The sequence below is a fragment of the Rattus norvegicus genome, chromosome 19 (assembly GCF_021556685.1).
Source record: "Rattus norvegicus strain SHRSP/BbbUtx chromosome 19, alternate assembly SHRSP_T2T, whole genome shotgun sequence".
In the NCBI taxonomy this organism is placed as follows: Eukaryota; Metazoa; Chordata; class Mammalia; order Rodentia; family Muridae; genus Rattus; species Rattus norvegicus.
In genome coordinates this window covers 8,093,256-8,115,929 of record NC_141552.1, presented here as the reverse complement: position 1 = coordinate 8,115,929, position 22,674 = coordinate 8,093,256, and the positions used below count along the sequence as shown (strand labels likewise).

The following is a 22,674-nucleotide window of genomic DNA, read 5'->3' as shown; positions in this document are numbered from 1 at the left end:
ATACAGGGAAAAGACTGAATGCATGTAAGGTGCACTCTCAGACACAGCTTCAGACAGTCACTGGGAGGGTAGAACTTTCAAACATCATTACTGATAATGGGGAAGGCTATTGTATATAAGAAAGATTCTCAGGTATTGTGGGCTTGGCCAAAGGCTTGTGGCTGGTCAACTCACAGCCCAATAAGTTTGAACATACTACTTCTATTTTGCTAAAAAGACATGTCATGAAACAAGGAGGCTTGTTTCCATTTATACCCTTAGAAGATCATGAACCTCAGCCTCAGTCAGCCTGCCTTTGCAGGGACAGTTAATGCAGAAATTCGGAGCTCCTCAAAGGTTTGAAAAGAAGTGACTTGAATACTCTGAATATTTAAAATTAGAGCTTGGTTTAGGAGGTCAAACATCTGATATCAGTTAAATAAATAGGCTAAGGTTAGACAATCTGTTGAATTTCAGTCCCTTTGGAACTTCTAAAGGAGAGTCTGCTTATCACCAGCTTCTGATCCAGGCCAGCCTTCTTTGGCTTGTGGCCACATGCTAAAGTCTCTTTTGAGCTTCATTTCCAAAATTTCTTTCTTGTAGTAACATGTGATCGCATTTAAGGACCAACCAGATGATCCAAGAGATTCTTAATGTCATTTTAGCATCATTAATGGAGTCACCTTTGCAAAGCTCTTCCCTAGTCTTTTGCTTTATTGAGAAGTGAGCATGGGTCCTACCTAGCATATGATGTGTAAATAGGCTATCACAGAGTCGTATTTCCAGCCTGTAAAGTCCCTTTGTGCCACATAGAAACCACAAGGGTTAAGCCATCAGAAGGTCAGCACATTTTGGTGGGTCAACCTGTTCTAGTATCACACAAAGTTCTCTTTGTTGCCAGTCTCTGGGTGACACTGCAGAACACTTAGCTGGCTGCAAAAATTTTCTTGCATCAGAATGCATATTTAAATTTTTAATTTTGTTCAAGGAACTTGACTTTTTTTGTTAATAAAATCTCTTTCAATATACAACCAGATGGCGACTGAACATAACATACCAGCCTGAGCTTGCACAATATACATTTTTCTTTTGTATTTGTTAATTTTCTAAAACAAAATCAGTGGGTAGTCATTAACCTATGGTAAATCATGTAGAGATCTTCAATGTACCTATTTGTGGTAGTTTAATCAGAAATTATATCAATGTATACAATGAAAGCTGCAATAGAAAACATAATCAAATGAAATGAAGAACAAAGGAAAGAATTTCAGTATTTCTCTAATTTCTTTTTGTGTAGATAGTTGACTAAAATTCTTGACCTATTTTAGTAGCCATTAAATCATTTGGTAGCCATTCATTTAGTAGCTATTAAGTCAACCTTATTTAGCATCTTGTCATGTCTTCTGATCTATTTTCTGTTTAGTTTGAGTCCTTTCTCCCATGCAGTATTAACGTGGTGAAAAGTAGTTTATTTTTATGTAAAAGTAACAAACGTGGGAAGTGTATTATCTGATATTTCTGGAGATCAGAAATATAAAATGGGTTAGTAGGGCTCCATGTCTGTAAATTGAAATCTATCCCATTGCCTTTGCTAGGTTTCAGATGCAGCTCGATTGGCTTAGAGCCTCATCCACCCATCCACCTGCTGACAGTACCGCCTTCTCCAAACTCCATTTCTGTCCGCTTGCTGTCACACTGTGTTTCTTACCATCACCCCTAATGTAGTTAAGCTGGGATAACAACGGTCCCACGAACTCATTAGTTTAATTGTTTGCGGTATTGTAGTCACTGATTATGGGAATTAGAACCTGAGCATCTATGGAGATACTCTATTCAGGTGTCCCTACTAACCTGGGCAAATTCGTAAGTCCATGTCTTTTGTGAAAATAATTTTCGTTTGTTTGTTTTTTAAAGATAATGTAATGGAACTCGTTCCTCCTGTTTCCTCCCTTCAAAACTTCTCAGATATTTCTCCTTGTTCTCTTTCAAAATCATTTCCTCATTTTTGTTGTTACTGCATATATGTCTATGAATGCACATGTATATTCCTAAATACAGTCTGCTTAGTTATGGTGTGTACTAAAACCAAGAGGCAAAGCAGCCTTTAAATAAATTTGGGAACTCAATTTTAAGTTGTTCCTTTATTTTTATTTTATCTGTGGCTATTTGGCTTGCAGGTGTGTCTGCAGCATGTACATTCTGTGTTCCAGGATGACAGAAAGTGGTGTCAGATCCTATGGAATTTGAACTACAGAGTATAGTAAGGTACGAATTAATCCGGGGACTCAGCCATATTTTTCAGCATCTGGGAGATGTGATTTAAAATTTGTGTGGTTCCAGCTATTAAATGGAACCTGAGACAAAATCTTCATTAGTAAACCACAGACTCACCTGAGGTAATATTATAAATATTTGTCTCACTGTGAGACATTAATAGCTTCGGTTTCAAGAACGCAGAGTCACTATTACAGGAACTATACTATCCTTTTGCAGAGTGACAGGCAGAGGAAACTGAGGGAGGGCAGCAGCACTTGGAACATGAAGACCCCCTTGCTTTGACAAAAGTAAAGGGAGATGAATGATGAAAACAGACTAGAATCAAATGAGACCCTGTGTGGACTGGTCCTCAACTAGCAAAGAAAAGGTGGTGGGTCTAATTAGGGGTGGTATGAACATGATTCAGAGAATTTGGAGGAAAGATAGCCCAGAATGTGTTCTTCGCCAATCGAATGATATTGGCCAATTCCTTTTCCTTCTGTAAGCCACAGTGAACTCATCTCATTGACTTCTAAACATTTAACCACTGCTACGTCTGAAGGATTAACCTTGACATTTTCGGATGTTGCCTTTCTTGCTTAATCTTTCACACTAATGGAAATATTGGCCATGAATTCTGTGAGAATGTTGTGTTTTTCTTTCCTTTATTTTTTTTCCTTATTTTATCACCAAAGAAAATTGCTGCTTCTCGGAAAGCAGCAGAAAAGTGTTTATCAAAGCATCTTGCTTACAGCAATAATAAGAAATGTCAGCAGAGGCTGAGGAGGGAGTGAACTGAACAGTTCAGTACTTTGTGATCTGAGGTGGAGGGATGTTGGAAGAGCAGAGACTGCTTATGTCAAGAGAAAATTCTCTTCCTCCTAACCCATAAGATGGCCTTCTATGTTCTGTCTGGATTCTCTCTGCTTATATGTCTATATTTAATGAAGAATATGTCATTGCTGAAAAATACTGAGAGATTCGGGGTTACTGAAATGTATTCGCTGGTCGGTTATAAATATAAAAATGTACTAAAAACAGTGAAGGAAAATCACTTTATATTAGAAAAGTTCTGGAGCATCCCTGTATAGAACTTAAACATGAATTTGTTGTGTTTCATGCTTTCCTTTATTTAATTAGCCAGCAAATGGTTGCTGAACAGATAAGCCGTAGGGTATGCTGACTATTGAATAAAATACATTGAATTAAACATAAGTCCCATAATTGACCATTTTCGGGGAATAAAGGAGCAAGTGGTCTCTGAAGTGAACTGCTAGAATGTGAACTTCAGATCTCCTGTCACCCGCTGCATCGCTTTGAGTAAGTTACTCTGACTGTATCCATGCCTGGAGCCAATAGTTTGAAGTCGGGTCTATGTAAAATACTTAAAATCATATGTCCTAGTTAAATTTATGTTGCTGTGACCAAACTCATCTTGGAAGGGAAGAGAATATTTCATCTTATGACTCCTAGGGGGCAATTCATCACTGAGGGGGTAAAGGAACTCAAGTCAGGAACCTGGAGGCAGAAAAGGAAGCAGACACTTAGGAGGAACGCTGCCCAGTAGCTGTAAACCAGGCAGAGGTGTCACTCCCACAGCAGGCTGGGCTTTACCGTATCAATTATTAATCAATATTCATTCCCACAGACTTGCCACCTGGTCAATCTGATGATGACAATTGAGGAACTAAGGTTCCCTCTTCCCTGATTTTTCTAGCTTGTGGCAAATGACAAAGAGAAACTAGTCAACACAAGATATCTATCAGGCTAATCTATGCTATTAGAAATTCTCTAGCCAAGCAACTGAAAGTTCTATATGACAAGAATTTCAAGTCTCTGAAGGGAGAAATTGAAGATCTCAGAAGATGGAAACTCATCAGCTATTAAAAAACAATGACTACGCGACATTCTTAGGTAAATGGATGGAACTAGAAAATATCATCCTGAGTGGAGGTAACCCAGTCACAAAAGAACACACATGGTGTGCACTCACTGATAAGTGGATCTTAGCCCCAAGGCTCGGCATAACCAAGAAACAATTCACAGACCATGTGAAGCTCAAGAAGGAAGACCAAATGTGAATGCTTCAGTCCTTCTTAGAGGGAGAACAAAATACTCATGAGAGGAAATATAGGGATAAAGAGTAGAGCGGGAGCTAAAGAAAAGGTCATCCAGAGACTTCTCTACCTAGGGATCCATCCCATATTCTGCCATCATCCTAGTCACTATTGCTGATGACAAGACATAAATGCTGACAGGAGCCTGATATGGATGTCTCTGAGAGGCCCTACCAGAGCCTTACTGATACAGATGAGGATGCTTGCAGTTAACCATTGGACTGAGCACTGAGATCCCAAATGGAGGAGTTAGAGAAAGGACTAAAGAAGATAAAGGTGTTTACAACCCCATAGGAAGAGCAACAGTATCGGCGAACCAACCCCCTTCCACCCCCCAAGCTCCCAGGAACTAAACCACCAATCAATGTGTACACATGGAGGGGCCCATGACTCCAGCTGCATATGTAGCAGAGGATGGCATTGTCTGGCATCAATAGGAGGAGAGGTCCTTGGTCCTGTGAAGGTTCTATTACCTAGTGCAGGGGAACGCCAACGTGTTAAGGTGGGAGTGGGTGGGTGGGAGTGGGAACATCTTCACAGAAACACAGGGAGGGGGAAGATAGCCTGAGAAGGGGATAAGGAGATAACATTTGAGATATAAATACATAAAATATCCAACACATATTTTTAAAAAAAGAGATGAATGCTGATACTCAATTAATGTCTTCTTTTCTTTTTTTTTTTCAGTCTGGATAAATGGAATGGTGCTGTCTAAAACTAGGATGTTTTAATCTTAATTAACATTATGTAGATACCCCACCCTTGAATTACCAAGAAGTGTATTTACTAGGTCCTTTTAGTGGACCACCATTGTGAGTTAACAAACCCACCTACCCCCCACAGTTTCAAGGGAAAACATTCTCAACCAGTAATAAAAAATAAAAAAATATTAAAAAGAAAAAGCTCACAGTTACATCATGTTAAGGATATGGAATTTTGCATATTGCCTTCAAAATTTCAATTTATTACATCATGTGTGAAGGAATGCATTATACAGAATTCCCAAATATTGAATAAAATGGGAGAAAATAAAAACAAAGCCTTTAGTTCTCATATATTTTATTTTAAACTTGATTTTAATGGGAGACAATCAGTACATTGAAATTTAATGCCTACTTAAGTCCTAAGAGATTAAAAAACAGTCATTTAGTGATGGCCCTACTCCCGCAAACACAATCACTATATGAGTTCATTTGAAGAAGGGCAGTCAGGGTACACAAAGAACAACAGAGGCTTCTGAAATTCTGCTCTTTGGTCTGGATTTTAGTGACAAGGGCATGATTCCTTTGCAAAAATTCAGCAAGCCCTATGTTTATTAAATTTTTTTGCTTTTCTGAATGAATATTGCTTTTTCAATAAAAAATAGTTGTAATATACAGTGGCTCCATAAAGGTATGATCAAAGCAAATATTAGCTATGTTGAAATCATAAACCTTATAACCTCATATGTGGAGAGGAACTCAAGTCTGAATGGAGTCGTGGACAATTTTAGGCATTATAATTTGAACTAGATCATAGCATTAGTGCAGTACTGAGTATAGAAAAACAGATGCATGCTTATTGCCACATATTCAAGGAAATATATAATGATTCAAATTGCGACCTGGGAAATCAGACTTCATTTTTAATTTCAGGCCCATGTTTTAAAATATAAAACTATAAAACTTTTTGAAGTATTTCTTTCTTTTCTTTTTCATTTTTTTCAATGTGAAAAGTGAAGTTAAAGTTCTTGCTTTCAATAACTATATTAAAGTCAAATAAATATATTATCGAAACACACACATTGGTGTTGACATACACAGTCCATTTACTAGCCAGTTATTGTGGTCTATACCTGTAATCCCAATATTTGGGAAGTCAGTGAACAGTTTCTGAGTTGGAGGTCACCCTGAGATACATTGTGAGATTTTTTTTTGTAAAAGAAAATAAAATATATGTATACACACATATACGCTATTAATTGTATCAGGATATTTGATCATATTGTGAACCCCTAGACTGTGTTGTTTACTGGAAAGAAAAACTTCTTTGTAATTTCGTAGCTTACCCTCAGCATACACCTTTAATCCCAAACAAGGAAGGGAAAGGTAGTTTATAGAAGGAAGCTCCCATGTTTGAAAGTGACTTCTAATTGAGTGGCCAAAAAAAAGTGATTAGTCAGAGGAAAGTTTTGACAGACTAGGATATGTTTCATCAGAAGAGAGAAGAAAGGGATACTTATTGGATTCTTATACTTCTATTTTCCTTCCATATTTATTCTACCCTAATATCTTCCAACCCCCAACACTAGGAAGGAAAGAAAGAAGGTTAGAGGAGAAAGGGGACGTAGACCTCTTTAGGCTGCTTCCTGATGACTGTGGCATAGAGGTCCTTGGGGCCAGTACAATCTGCATCATCAGGATTTCTCCAATTTCTCATCAACGGCAACAACTAGGAGCAAGAGGAACCAGAAGCGACCTTCTTCTTTCTTCTTCGGAGGAGTGATTCCTGCCCCTATCCACAGCAGGCTAGTGCAGGAGGCAAATCACAATCACATGTGTGAAGCAGCCTCTTATCCCACACCTGTAATTAAAACAAACACATGTTCACATAACATAACTGTTTTCTCTTTTGTTTTTTGTTTTTGTAAGAAACCAAAATTCTCACTATTGCTTCTCCTGTCTAGTATCAGGGTACTAGTTTGTCTTTGAATCTCGGAGGGAGCACTTTACAGTCTACACTGGAAAAGTTCATTAAACAAACTTATGTGCATTTATTCACAGAATTACATGTATTTTCTTAGCTAACTAGTTAATACTGTGATTTCTGAAAAAAGAAAGAAAATCTTAATTCCATGTATTATCAAACTTCTTTTTTTTTCCTATGGAAGGCAAAATATTCAGTTTCTGGATGATATGCATTGGATATTTTTGAGAAGTCAGTGACCTGCTTATCAGGAAAAAGTGTGCCCATTAACTCTTCACTAAAACTGTGGTAACCAGGCTGACATTACTTTCCAGAGGTATGAAAATATATGTTCTTCCAGCAGGGATCTTAGAAGAAAAGAAGTGTTAAATCTCATTTTAACAGAGAGAAATGGTACATTTCTCATTCATTTTGGAAATTAAGAAGAGTAACTTTTTTAATAAAAGTTAATTTTGTAGTCTGACCAACAAATTCTCAAATATAGTCCTTAAGTATGAACACAAAGACCCTTGTTTAAAAATATTTGTGAGATAGTAAAAAATTTGACAATATACATTAGGGTAAAATTTGTGGATTGCCTCAAGTGGAAATTTAAAAAGACTAATATTCTCTTAATAATTGATAAATACCAAGTTGTGGTGATCAAATCACGGAACAAAAGCAATCAAAGAACGTAATGACGTGGTACAGGGATTATGTAAATATCCTTCTCTGTAGATGAGAAGGTTCCATGGTGGCAGACCATGTGTCCTATGTTCACTTCAATAGTAAGCGGTATAGCAAATGTGAAGATAAGTTTGGTTTAAAAGAACAAGCCCTCATGATGTTTAAAAAGAAGACATAATTTTAATTCCTGCCATTTTGGAGTAATGGATGCTATGTGATCAGTGACGCCAATATCCAAATTATAACATAATCCTTTTCACTATACAGTTTTAATATATTGAAAGTTATTATCTATTTATAGTATAGTAAGAGCTTGTGAGCTGTCAAAAGATTATAAATCAAGTTGACATACTTTCTCTGAGAGAACTTTAGGTATTTTCATATTTATGAGTCAAACACTGATCTACTTAGACATTAAAGTCTTCCATTATACTCTCTGTTCTTCGCCTTTGGCTTGAAGAATACAACCAGAAGTATTACAACCTCTTTTGGCATTTTCATTAAATATTACCAGTGCAAATCATTGGAAATGTATTAAAGATTACTACATCATTTTAGAAAATTTTGTAATGCTTGGTAAGGATTGGAAACCTTGGCCTCTCTGACCCTCCTGAATGTTTCTGTCTTTGGTGACCAAGAGAATAGCCCCAAAGAGTTTCCAGAATGTTACTTTACTTTCTAGAACATACTCAGTTTTTTCTAAACCTATGTTGAAATCACCATTTTCTATATTCAGTCCAAAATTAGGCTTTATAAAAGAATTAAAATTAAAAATAAAACAAAACATTATCTTGCTGAACTAAAAGTCAAAATAATTTTCAACTTAATGTTATTTAAAAACCCCTGTAGTTAACTGTAATTAATGTTTGACAATTTGAAAGACAGCTGTTAGAGTCACATAATGCTATTACACAGGAGGTGTTGCTCATTAAACACTAAATAGAGTTGGATTCTGGGCATTTTGTAAGTTAAAGGAAAAAAAATAATTGATAAAACATAGGTATAAAACTTACTCCAGAATGGTTAAGACAAATACAGCAGCAGGTAAAGAAAATGTTATAATTACTGAAGTATGTGCTCTTCTGTTTTAGGCTTGTTCCTTCTCAAGACAGCTTTATGCTAATACCTTGTGCTGGCTACTTTTATGTCAACTTGACACAAGCTAGAGTCATTAGAGAGGAGGGGCCTCAATTGAGAAAATTCCTCCTTAAGATCAGGCTGTAGGCAAGCCTGTAGGGCATTTTCTTAATCAATTATTGGTAGAAGAGGGTGCAGCTCATAATCAGGGGGCTACCCCTAGACTGTCAATACTAGGTTCTGTAAGAAAACATGATAAGCAAGCCATGAAGAGCAAAGCCAGTAAACATCACCCTCCATGGCCCCTACATATTCCTTCCCTGCGCTTGAGTTTCTGCCTTAACTGCTTTATGTGATGAATTGTTATATAAAACTGTGAGGGAAATAAACCCTTTCCTCCCCAGGTTGCTGTTTTTCATGGTGTCACTGCAATAGTAACCCTATCTAAGACAAGTTGCTAACTGAATAGTGGGTTATGGCCATGACACATCTAACCATGTAGTAGGAGCATAGTTTTCAACTAGACAATGCAAATACAGAAAGGCATATATCTTGTGTGCTAGAGGATTGTAGAAGGAGTTCAACTGAGAGCTCGATGGGCTGTTCTGTAGGAGTTTGGAAAATAAGAATCTTGTTCTTAAACGTACACTCATTGCTAGGTGTAAGTTAGAGAAATTGGGATTCTTGGATCTTTCCGTGCTATAGCAAATACCACTTAAAAATAAACATGTAAATAAACAAACACTGAAGCCAAATCTCAATACTGTAAACACCCTAAGAGAAATATCCTCTACCTCTTCTAACTGAGATCAGCCACATTTGCAGGGTTTTAAAAGACTCTCTTAAATCAGTAACAGAAATAACAAAGCAGACCTGAGCATGTTAATATCTTGACACAGGAGTAATTGTGACATGTCAAGTGTGCAGAGCAAATTTTATAAATGTAGACAAATTGGCTGTCTATTCATTTATGGATTTTTTCACTTATACAAGATTATTCCTCATTGTGACTTTGCCACGTGTCTTCTAAAACAAATGAATATGGGAACAATTGATTTTTTTGAATGATTTATTTTATTATGCATTGTTTCTTTCTGTTACAAGAATTCAGATCTGATGTAAAGGCTCTAATTTAGTATACCAGGCAAGTTATTATAGTAGGAGCACAATTTTCAACTAGGACAATGCAAATATATAAAGGCAGATAGATACCATATGTACTAGGAATGGGCTGGTGATTTTATTTAAGTAACATGCCCAGAAACCTTACAAGGGAGTCTCTCTCTGAAGTGAGACCTTCAGGCTTCAGAACTTAATAAAGAGTCATTCCTCTATTATTTATTGGAGTCCAATTAATGTTTAAAATTCAGGAGCATCTCAATTAATAAGCTCAGACAGTAAGCCAACAAATAAAACAAGCAAACAATCAAACAAACCAGACAGCCCCAAACCAAACCAAACCAAACGTAAAAGCTCAAATAACCACGAGAATCAAAACAACTAAAATGCTTTGAAAATGCAAATTGGTATTAAAAGAAAGACCCAAAATGATGCTTCTACCTTATTTTCTGTCTCTTCTATAATCTTCCTTTGCTCACCCTTTTTCGATTAATTATCAAAGTCACATACCTTGTCCTGAGCATTTACACTTACATAGCACACACACAGTCTAATAGGTGAACATCAACCAAACTCTTAAGGTAACTGGCATTCAGGTAGCCTGCACTGCATAACAGTGTTGTTCTAGGGAATATTCTGAAAATGCTTTGATTTGCTGCATTTTTATGGTAATTCAAGAAGTGATTTAACTCTGTGACGTGGCAGTCTCCGTCTTATAGACAACAGCTGTGAAGCTCTTCTCAAAGGTCCACCAAATTAGATAATCACAAAATCCCTCTCTGGTCTACTTGGGATACACTCAACTGTACTTTCCTCAAACTTCAAATTAAACTTCCTCTCTTACAGAAAATAAAAATCGTATTATCCTAGCTAAGTGGGGGGGGGGCTTTTACATTTTACTTATTTAAATTTGACAAGAAAGGCACTCAGTGAAGCAATGTAATTTTTCCCATTACATATCTTCCTCTTTGTATATAGTTTAGAGGTAAAGTGCTTGTCTAAACTCAAGGCCCTGGTTAGGATCACACACATGAACTAGAATCCCGTCAATAGTAATAACTAAATGTAGCATTTGACTGTGTTATCAGGGATAAATTAAGTGTCTTTACTTCTTGGCTGGGTTAGTTTGGCATCATGGTTCTAGAGTTGGTTGCTGGTAGTTGCAGAGTCAAGGAAGAAAACCTTCCATGAACTTCTTGCTATTCATCAGGCTACCTCAATTCATACTGACTGATTGGGTTTGCAAAAACGAGCTTGCTTGACTCAGAACTGGCCTGGTGTGATGCCTGAGTCCTTAGGTAAGCATTCTGATCAGTCGCACTGGAAGCTATGCCACATCTATGTCACATCTCCGTCCTGATTGCATAACTAAGCTATTTATCTGACAGTTTTGAGTCATCTCGGAAACATCTCTCCCAGCTATCTCAACATTAGGCTAAATGCAATATTGTCCAAAAAATGACTCTTGGTTTTTTATAAGTAGAATAGGATGAGGTCGTGACATGAATAGCGACATCAGAGCGGCAGTGGAAGCAGCCATTGCCTTAGCAGCAACAGCATCAATTGTCACCAGTTGTGACAAGAAAGTGACTGAAGGGTTCTAGAGGTGTTTGGGGACAGAGCTGGTGGAGGCCAGAGGTGGCAGATTTTATAAATGTTGACGAAAATATAAAGAAGGCTGTGAAGAACTGAAAACAAGGTCCATTCAATCTCTAGACTCCATTCAATAATCAGGTATTCATCAATCCTCAGACATGCCTGCAGACCAACACCATGCTGGAAGATAGATCCGCTGGAAGTAACTAGGAAAGTCGGTGTACTCAGCTTGACCTCCTCCAGGAAGAAGGCTTGCTGCTTACTTGACATAGGATGAACCAACCAAAAGGGCTAAGAGTGTGCTTGTGCAAATGTTTTAAGCAACCTTCATCTCTATTGTCCATGGAGAGCCAAATCAGCATTTGAGCAATAGAGACACTTGAACTGGGACTGTCCCTAGGGTGGCAGCTGCAATGGCTGGGTACTCTATGTGTGACACAAACTGTTGTACAGAAGTTGGAGGCTGGGGAATGCTTTCAAATCTAGAGGGAATCTATGGCAAAAATATTCCTCAGTTTTCCCTATGATGAACATTCTTTTAGTTGTTTGATACGACAGAGACTCACAACAGCTTCTGGCTACTTCTTAAGAGGAGTCAGTCCTCACTCAGCTGCTTATTGAGCACATCTGTGGGTGAAGGGAGGCACGAAGCTGCTATTCTAGTGCCTCGCTGACCTCATCTATGGTAAGTTTTCAAATGACATTAATGCTTTCTTGCTCACATATAAGTAGTGGATTAGATCATCTGTATTCTCGAACTATCTGTTACACTGATTGTTTTTGTTAATTTTGTACTATCTGTATTTAATTTTTTTACTTTAAGTGCAGTACTATCTTATCTAACTCTAAAAACATTTTAAATTTGAAACTGAGATGTGTTATAAATTAAGGCATTAAATGGGAGGATTCTCACAAGTATGGCCAAAACAGATGGACCAAAATTCTGAGTAAAAATTAGGAAGGCTTCTTTTAAATGGCAAACTGACTTAAAGCTGTACCTAGGTATCAGAAAAACTGAACTCTTCACCATGTTTTCCTTACTGTGCAGTGCGGGCACAAGAACTGAACATGTTTCTAAATAAAATGACTCTCAGAGGAAAAAAAACACTTTTAATGTGGTAACATAAATATTACCTTTCAAAGAGCACTCCAGAGACTTGGCATTTATAACTCTGAAAGGAAGAAGAGAAAAAGCTACAGGAAATGTAATATATGAAAGTAAAATAGTTGTCATTGGCTTAGTCTTTCAGCAAAATTGGGTTACCCTGGATTAATGGAGAATTCTCCAAATGTGTATAATACATCATAATGATAAAGCTAAAATATACTTTTTTCACTTCTATATGTGCATTAAGATAATAAACTATATCTTTAATGACTGGATCTGAATTATCGATATTGCACAAAGCTCTTAACATTGAGAATCCGGTAGATGCCAATCACTGTGATAAATACTCTTACTGAACTAAATTTCTTTCTGTACTTTTGAATAGTTCCTTGAAAAGGCTGGGATGACAGTGATTTTTATAAAGTAGTGAGGGTCTGAGGGATTGATCAAAGGTCACAATGAGAACATAGTGGGCTAGTTAAAGGCGTCTTTAGGGATGAGATTTCTGTACCAGTGTTGATTTTCACTGGACATTAATGAGTCTTGGCAGTTTGAATTTGGAGAGCAAGTAGTGTCCAAGAACGTTACTGCGGCCTGGTCCCAATTATCCAAACCCATAGATATAAAGATTTACTATCAAAAAATGATATTTACATTTCCACATAACTTTTATTGGAGCATAATTTTATCATTTTAGAAAGGAGGAGAGCCAGTCACCCTTGAATACATCTGAAAGGTCTCTGGCAAGGAAAATAACTCAACTCTGACATTCCTGAATTAATATAAAATTAGTCTAGACCTATTAATTCAGACCACTACAGATTAGAACAAAAAATAGCTCTCAAGGAGGCAGTATTCTACTTGGACAGTGATACACACTCTCCATGTGTTCCACTACTATTTCAGATCAGTTTCCTTGAGAATGGAGGCTTTCGTAAAGAAGTTGTACAAGACCAGGATAGAGAGTGCCATATTTCCATACTTCTTTATAGAAACAGAGAAATGGAAAGAAATGGAATGGAAAGGAAAGGAAAGGAAAGGAAAAGAAGGGAAAGGGAATGGAAGGGAAGGGAAGGGAAGGAAAGGATAGAGAAGGAAAAGAAAGGATAGGGAAGACAAGACAAAAACATCATCATAAAACAGATGGTAGACACCTAAGGAACTTAATGGTGTATTTGTGTTCAAAGTAAATATGACAGCAGTTTTAGCATGAGATCACAAAAAGAAAGTAGCATTTCCTTTGAGGACCTGGCCAGAAGATCTGGACATTGGTAATGGGTAAGATGGTGCTTTTCCTTAACAGGCTGAGAAATATCAATGGAAAGAGGAGGAGACGCAGAGACAAAAGTAGATAATTGATGAGATAATTACCCTATCCTATTGCCATCCATTCAGAAATGACAAGTTAAGATAGCAGAATAATGAAAAACCCCAATGTATTTAGTGTTTGAAGCAGGATTTGAGTTTGACAAATTTAGGACATGCAGAAAAATCTCTTGAAACATCATTGTCCTTGGGGAATTGTCACTGGAAGTTACTCAGGAGAATTGACATTGTTAAGTAGAAGGAAATGTCAAGGAATTAAGCTCGAATCGTTTTTGTGCCCTGGCAGTGAACAGCATGGAAGGACCAGGGATGTGATGGCTACTGTCAAGACAATCCAGTGTGTGGGCCATGTGATTCTAGGGATCCTACTGCAAAGCCCCAGCATAATCTAACCCTCTTGTGTTCATTCTTTTGCTCCCTTCCCTTTGTCACATTTCAAGAGGAGCAAGCATTATTATATAATAGTGTTCATATTTTTAAGATGTAGTATTTTATAGAAAAAACTGCACACATTTTTCAACCTGCATGTCAGCTCTTGTGGGGCTGTCGAGTCTCCTACTGGGAGGAAATGTGAGCTGTGAATGGACTCAGTGGGAAAGAACATGCTGGAATAGAGATTTGGATGTAAAATGGCAACAGGAATGGACCAAACCACTTACTCACCTCTCCCGGGTGATAGCGTCTTTTTATTTCACAAGCCTCTCTTAGGAATATATAGAACACTTAAGGGAATGGTAAAATTTCATGTACTATTCATAAAGGAAGAAAGACAAGACTTTACTATTATGATTTCTATAATAATATCCCTGTGTGTGGGAAACGGTAATCCATGATATTCTTGTATTAAGTCTTCCTTATTAAGGACCTGGTAGGAGGGAGTGATGAAAATATTAGTGTTTTCCAACATCACTTACTTTAAGAATCCTTTCTGATAGGACATAATTTATACATTTATCCTGCATCTTAATAGCTCATCATTCATTTTGGCAGAGCTTTCAGACTATTCCAAGTTGAGGTGAGTTTCTAGAAACTATATCATATTGACATTATGCATCGCTTTTATATCTGATATGACTTACATGTGCCCATGTGTATGTGTATGTCTGGGAGGATGCACAAAGCTAAATGTAAGTCTGAGTGGTGGAATTTAGGAATTCTATGCATCTTGAGAAAGGGTCTCTTACTGGTCAGAAGCTCATGGTTTAGGGTAGCTCCCTTGATCTTCCTATGTCTGCTTTTTTTAGTGTGTACTACCATATCCAGCAATTTTACATAGGTTCTTAGTAAAAGCGCTCAGATCCTGAAGCATGGAAGGCAAATATTTGTTCAAGTGAGTCATTCCATAAAGTGTACAGACAAAAAGAAATAAAACAAATTATTTTGAAAAAACCCCAAAACCAAGAATAAAACAAAGACAATCCAAAAGGAAAGTGGGAGGAAAACAAGAAAGGAAGAGGTTTCTGTAAAGAAACTAGGAAAGTAGATGGACAGCTCCCTTCCATCCACTGGAACTCTGGGTAAGAGGTGTGGAAGTGGTTTAGAAACCATGTAATAAAGGTCACACCCATGCCAATTTCGGGTGCTTCATGGCCTGCTTTTTCCTTTACACCTGTCCTTGGAAACCAAATCAAGGAGGCATTTGGTGTCATGCTTTTGTGTGTTCGTCTAACTGGAAGAGTTGTTTACGATTATCTTGACAGCTTTCAGTATTGCTGGTCTGATGTCACATGACCTTCCATGGATAGATTGATCAGAGATTTTTATTCCCATTAGGCTGGGATTGGAGTTTTAGAATAGTAACTGTATAGGTAAAATATCATTTTCATCACTTGTTATCGAAGGCGCATAGTCTGGCCATGATTCAACATGTTCAGGCACCCGCTGCTTAGTGTTTTCTCATGGAATCATTCTTTCTCTTCGCTTTCATCCAGGAGTCTTCTGAATGCTAATGTGGAGTGGGGTCGTCTTTGACTGGGGAGTTGATTGTCTTTTTTTAATGTGCAGAAGGACTATATTAGGATTATTTTCTTTCTTTTTTTTTTATTAACTTGAGTGTTTCTTATTTACATTTCAAGTGTTATTCACTTTCCCGGTTTCCGGGCAAATATTCCCCTAATCCCTCCCCCTCCCCTTCTTTATGGGTGTTCCTCTCCCCATTCTCCCCCCATTGCCGCCCTCCCCCCAGCAATCTAGTTCACTGGGGGTTCAGTCTTAGCAGGACCCAGGGCTTCCCCTTCCACTGGTGCTCTTACTAGGATATTCAATGCTACCTATGAGGTCAGAGTCCAGGGTCAATCCATGTATAGTCTTTAGGTAGTGGCTTAGTCCCTGGAAGCTCTGGTTGCTTGGCATTGTTGTTCATAAGGGGTCTCGAGCCCCTTCAAGCTCTTCCAGTTCTTTCTCTGATTCCTTCAACGAGGGTCCTATTCTCAGTTCAGTGGTTTGCTGCTGGCATTCGCCTCTGTATTTGCTGTATTCTGGCTGTGTCTCTCAGGAGCGATCTACATCCGGCTCCTGTCGGCCTGCACTTCTTTGCTTCATCCATCTTGCCTAATTGGGTGGCTGTATATGTATGGGCCACATGTGGGGCAGGCTCTGAATGGGTGTTCCTTCTGTGTCTGTTTTAATCTTTGCCTCTCTATTCCCTGCCAAGGGTATTCTTGTTCCCCTTTTAAAGAAGGAGTGAAGCATTCACATTTTGATGATCCGTCTTGAGTTTCATTTGTTCTAGGGATCTAGGGTAATTCAAGCATTTGGGCTAATAGCCACTTATCAATGAGTGCATACCATGTGTGTTTTTCTGTGATTGGGTTACCTCACTCAGGATGATATTTACCAGTTCCAACCATTTGCCTACAAATTTCATAAAGTCATTGTTTTTGATAGCTGAGTAATATTCTATTGTGTAGATGTACCACATTTTCTGTATCCATTCCTCTGTTGAAGGGCATCTGGGTTCTTTCCAGCTTCTGGCTATTATAAATAAGGCTGCTATGAACATAGTGGAGCACGTGTCTTTTTTATATGTTGGGGCATCTTTTGGGTATATGCCCAAGAGAGGTATAGCTGGATCCTCGGGCAGTTCAATGTCCAATTTTCTGAGGAACCTCCAGACTGATTTCCAGAATAGTTGTACCAGTCTGCAATCCCACCAACAATGGAGGAGTGTTCCTCTTTCTCCACATCCTTGCCAGCATTTGCTGTCACCTGAGTTTTTGATCTTAGCCATTCTCACTGGTGTGAGGTGAAATCTCAGGGTTGTTTTGATTTGCATTTCCCTTATGACTAAAGATGTTGAACATTTCTTTAGGTGTTTCTCAGCCATTCGGCATTCCTCAGCTGTGAATTGTTTGTTTAGCTCTGAACCCCATTTTTAAATAGGGTTATTTGTTTCCCTGCGGTCTAACTTCTTGAGTTCTTTGTATATTTTGGATATAAGGCCTCTATCTGTTGTAGGATTGGTAAAGATCTTTTCCCAATCTGTTGGTTGCCATTTTGTCCTAGCCACAGTGTCCTTTGCCTTACAGAAGCTTTGCAGTTTTATGAGATCCCGTTTGTCCATTCTTGATCTTAGAGCATAAGCCATTGGTGTTTTGTTCAGAAAATTTTTTCCAGTGCCCATGTGTTCCAGATGCTTCCCTAGTTTTTCTTCTATTAGTTTAAGTGTATGTGGTTTGATGTGGAGGTCCTTTATCCACTTGGACTTAAGCTTTGTATAGGGTGATAAGCATGGATCGATCTGCATTCTTCTACATGTTGACCTCCAGTTGAACCAGCACCATTTGCTGAAAATGCTATCTTTTTTTCCATTTGATGGTTTTGGCTTCTTTGTCAAAAATCAAGTGACCATAGGTGTGCGGGTTCATTTCTGGGTCTTCAATTCTATTCCACTGGTCTATCTGTCTGTCTCTGTACCAATACCGTGCAGTTTTTATCACTATTGTTCTGTAATACTGCTTGAGTTCAGGGATAGTGATTCCCCCTGAAGTCCTTTTATTGTTGAGGATAGTATTAGCTATCCTGGTTTTTTTGTTATTCCAGATGAATTTGCAAATTGTTCTGTCTAACTCTTTGAAGAATTGGATTGGTATTTTGATGGGGATTGCATTGAATCTGTAGACCGCTTTTGGTAGAATGGCCATTTTTACTATATTAATCCTGCCAATCCATGAGCATGGGAGATCTTTCCATCTTCTGAGGTCTTCTTCAGTTTCTTTCTTCAGTGTCTTGAAGTTCTTATTGTACAGATCTTTTACTTGCTTGGTTAAAGTCACACCGAGGTACTTTATATTATTTGGATCTATAATGAAGGGTGTCGTTTCCCTAATTTCTTTCTCGGCTTGTTTCTCTTTTGTGTAGAGGAAGGCAACTGATTTATTTGAGTTAATTTTATACCCAGCCACTTTGCTGAAGTTGTTTATCAGCTTTAGTAGTTCTCTGGTGGAACTTTTGGGATCACTTAAATATACTATCATATCATCTACAAATAGTGATATTTTGACTTCTTCTTTTCCAATCTGTATCCCCTTGATCTCCTTTTGTTGTCTGATTGCTCTAGCTAGGACTTCAAGAACTATATTGAATAAGCAGGGAGAGAGTGGGCAGCCTTGTCTAGTCGCTGATTTTAGTGGGATTGCTTCAAGTTTCTCTCCATTTAGTTTAATGTTAGCAACTGGTTTGCTGTATATGGCTTTTACTATGTTTAGGTATGGGCCTTGAATTCCTATTCTTTCCAGGACTTTTTTCATGAAGGGGTGTTGAATTTTGTCAAATGCTTTCTCAGCGTCTAATGAAATGATCATGTGGTTTTGTTCTTTCAGTTTGTTTATATAATGGATCACGTTGATGGTTTTCCGTATATTAAACCATCCCTGCATGCCTGGGATGAAGCCTACTTGATCATGGTGGATGATTGTTTTGATGTGCTCTTGGATTTGGTTTGCCATAATTTTATTGAGTATTTTTGCGTCGATATTCATAAGGGAAATTGGTCTGAAGTTCTCTTTCTTTGTTGGGTCTTTGTGTGGTTTAGGTATAAGAGTAATTGTGGCTTCATAGAAGGAATTCGGTAGTGCTCCATCTGTTTCAATTTTGTGGAATAGTTTGGATAATATTGGTATGAGGTCTTCTATGAAGGTCTGATAGAATTCTGCACTAAAACCGTCTGGAATTGGGCTCTTTTTGGTTGGGAGACCTTTAATGACTGCTTCTATTTCCTTAGGATTATTTTCCATGGGAGATCTGTCTATCCCCTCACCTAGCATAAATGATATCAAACATTCATGAAAGCATGTACCCACACTAGTTTTTCTTACAGCTTGAATTGGAATCTGCCCTTGCTTTATTATGTAACAGCATCCTTTCAGCTCAGTTCACTGGTAACTTTTATTTTTTCAGTTTGTTCTGTCACACTTTTGACACACCTCAGTGATGCTGCATGTGTGTGGTGTATTTTTTTTTAACTTTTGATATTCCAGGACATTCAGGGTTCGTTTTTTGAATGTATTGTCCTAGTATTTGACTTAACCATTTATCAAAGAGAACCTTACTCTTTTATTGGCAAAATGGTATTAACTAGCAAGCATTGGCAGTTAGATGTTCTACTGTAATGGCAAAACTTTTAAGAGTAATTAAATAATAAGACATTGGTGTGTGTGTGTGTGTAACAAAATGTGTCTATGCACAACTGTATTTCTACGCAAATTTTCTAATTTACTACTGCATAAATAATTCCATTCTTTATCAGTAATAACCCTGCAACACAGATGACCTCTTCTTCCATCCATTTGCTTAATTGTTCAGGTGCAGAATTCCAGTATACATGCACAGCGGACTTAGAGTTGTTAATCCACCCACTTATGGGAAGAACTTTAATGAATAGAGTATGGCAATCAGTCTTCAATCTTAAGAACCTCATTTATTTACAGAGTTACTTTTATTAGCATCTTGCTTCACCTCTCCCAACACCTACTTCATTCAGGTCATTTACATACTGGTTACATTTTTTTGTCACATTCTAAAGAGTAGCATCTTGTGATTCTACATGCTCATAAATTGGTATTTAAAATTTGCATATATTAAAGATTTTTCTCCATACTGTGAGTTTCTACATATTTTGACAAATGCTAACGATCATATATTTATTATGACAGGAACACCCAGAATCATTTTATTTTACTAAAATCGTTCAGTATTTTATTTCTGTTTTTAGTAAAAATTTACTAAAAATTCATCCCACCCTTGCTCTCACTCACCACAGTATTTATGGCAGTCAAGGTCTCTTCATGATCTCTGTAGTTTTGTCTTTTCCAAGATGCCATGTAATTGGGATTATATAACATATACTTTTCCGCATTGGTATATTTCCTAGGCAATGCTCATGCGTGATTTGCCTTTGTCTTCTTGTAGCCTAATCACATTTTACTTTTGGACGTTGTCTTTCTGTGTGAGTGCATCACAGTCTAGTTATGAATCCCCCCCAGCAGAACGTTTTCGTTGGATGCCTCGAGCTTATGAATATAGTTGTTATAAACACTTGTACACAGAATGTTTTTAATGTAGAAATAGACTTTGAAATTAGTTGCATTCATGTCTAAATATATGACCACTGAATCATGTGGAAAATACTCTCGTTTGTAGAACTCTGCAGAGCTGCTCTTTAACTAGACCATTGAACTTTTTTTCAGCAATGGTTGGAACTCATTGTTGTTTCAAATACTCACTAGTAGGCTTCAAATACTCACTTGTTTTGAAACGCTACAAAAAAATCTAATAACAAATTATGCCAGGCACCTTTTATGTCCCTCCACTGAGTATACTTTTGCTTGGCATTTTTCAGTCTTCTCTGGAAAACCACCAAAGACGCTTTGTCTATTAGGGATTTGTTTGTCAATCTTATATCTTGAATTTTAAGAGGTAAGCTTTGCTTCTTGGTTCAATTATTTATCAGATATGTTTTTGTAAATATTTCCACTTAGTGGCACCAATTTCTTTAGTAGTGTCAGTAGATACTTTGTAACATATTAGTTTAATAATGTCTACTTCTTAAATTTTATTTTTCATTGTGTTATAAGAATTGAGAATTGTGCTTTAATCTTACTATAAAACCCAAGGTAATCTATTTTCCTCTAATATTTTTATTTTCAAGTCTTAAACTTTTATATCTTAAATTTGAACCTCAAGATTCATTTTAATTAATTTTATTTAGGTTATATTATGTGGCTCTTAGTTTGTTTATTATTGCTACTATTATTTTGTGTATTATGCCAGGTAGTATTAGGCTGCTGGAGTTTTTATTATAAGGGTTTCCCTCCCATTCAGTTTGGTGCTGTTGTAAATATGTATGAAAAGTCTGGTCATTCAGTCATGGGAAGCCAGTTAGAGTTTGCATGTTAATTCCCTATCTTCTAGCCTTCTATAGTTGCTGATTTTTTTTTACAGTGTTACTGTTGCCAATTTTTAATCCGTAAGGTTTGATTCATGTTATTTACAACGCAAGTTTCAGTTCCTTTCAACTCCATGCTCTCCCTCTTCTTCTGATATTGCCTGGATTTCAGGGCACTGTTAAGCACCCGGAGAACAGGTGTCCTGCTTCCTTTCTTAGGAGAAGCACCTAGCTTCATGGCAGCAAGGACCATGTTAGCTGCAGGGTTCTTTAGATGTTCTTTATCAGGATGTCATGGCTCCATCTTTGTGGGCAGTTTGCTAAGAGTTTTCCTCATGAATTCAAGACAGTGGATTCTGTTAATTGTGTTGTGTCCAGTTGATGTGATCCTATGGCTTTCTTCATTAGTTGCACTCACTTGCTTTTTAAATGTTGACTCAGCTCTAAATACTTGGAATGAACCTAAATTGATTGTGTTGTATGGTTGTTTTTTTATTTTATTTTTTAACCAATTATGGATTTGTTCAAACATTTTGTTAAGGATTTTCCCCCCTATATTTAGTAGAGTTACCTGTGTGACATTTCTTTGGTACAATGACTTGGTAATTACAGCAGTACCCATTTCCTCTTTTGCTTTTAATTTACTCTTAAATTTCTATGGTTTTCATTGTATCATATACTATTTAAACTATGTATAGATCGTGGCATGGATAACCCAAGTTAACTAACATTAATGTCATCTCATACATATATCCTTTTGATATAAAAGTGTAAAATATTCTCTCAGCAATTCTCAACTCTGTAATACACTCTTAGTAACTATAATTGCCAAGTTATACAATGGCAATTGTGAATCAACTTCCCTGCCACCTCATTACCATTTCATTTGATTTTTACCTGATTCACTCTTTTAATTTCAAAGTGTATTGGAAATAATTTCTTTCCATACAATATATTCTCATCACTGATTTCCCTATTCCAGCTGTGTGTGTGTGTGTGTGTGTGTGTGTGTGTGAGTGTGTGTGTGTGTTCATATTGCTGTTCAGACGTTTGAATATGGGTACACATGCACATATGTCAGTGTTCATATGGAAGGTAGAAGTTGATGTCAAGTGCTTTCCACAATCATTTCCCACTTTAGTTTTGACACAGATTTCTCCAAGCCTGTGGACTGTAGCACGATTTACATCTAATACCCACTTACAAGAGAATACATTAGGTATTTTTCTTTCTAGCTCTGGATTACCTCACTCAGCATGATTATTTCTATTTCTACCCATTTGCCTGCAAATTTCATAATGCTGTTTTCATAAGCTGAGTGATGTTCTACTGTCTAAATGTACCACATTTTCTCTATTCAC

The 22,674-nt window shown here is 37.3% G+C and overlaps 1 long non-coding RNA gene across 2 annotated transcripts in view; it reads right to left on the bottom strand.

The window, feature by feature from the left end:
• Window positions 1-5,394: 5,394 nt before the first annotated feature.
• The window catches only part of LOC147998778 (uncharacterized), a 35,401-nt gene continuing 18,121 nt past the window's right edge, over window positions 5,395-22,674 (bottom strand). For both annotated transcript variants that reach the window (XR_015644293.1, XR_015644292.1), the window contains one exon: window positions 5,395-6,914. This is a non-coding gene — a long non-coding RNA (uncharacterized LOC147998778). The remainder of the gene's footprint in view (window positions 6,915-22,674) is intronic.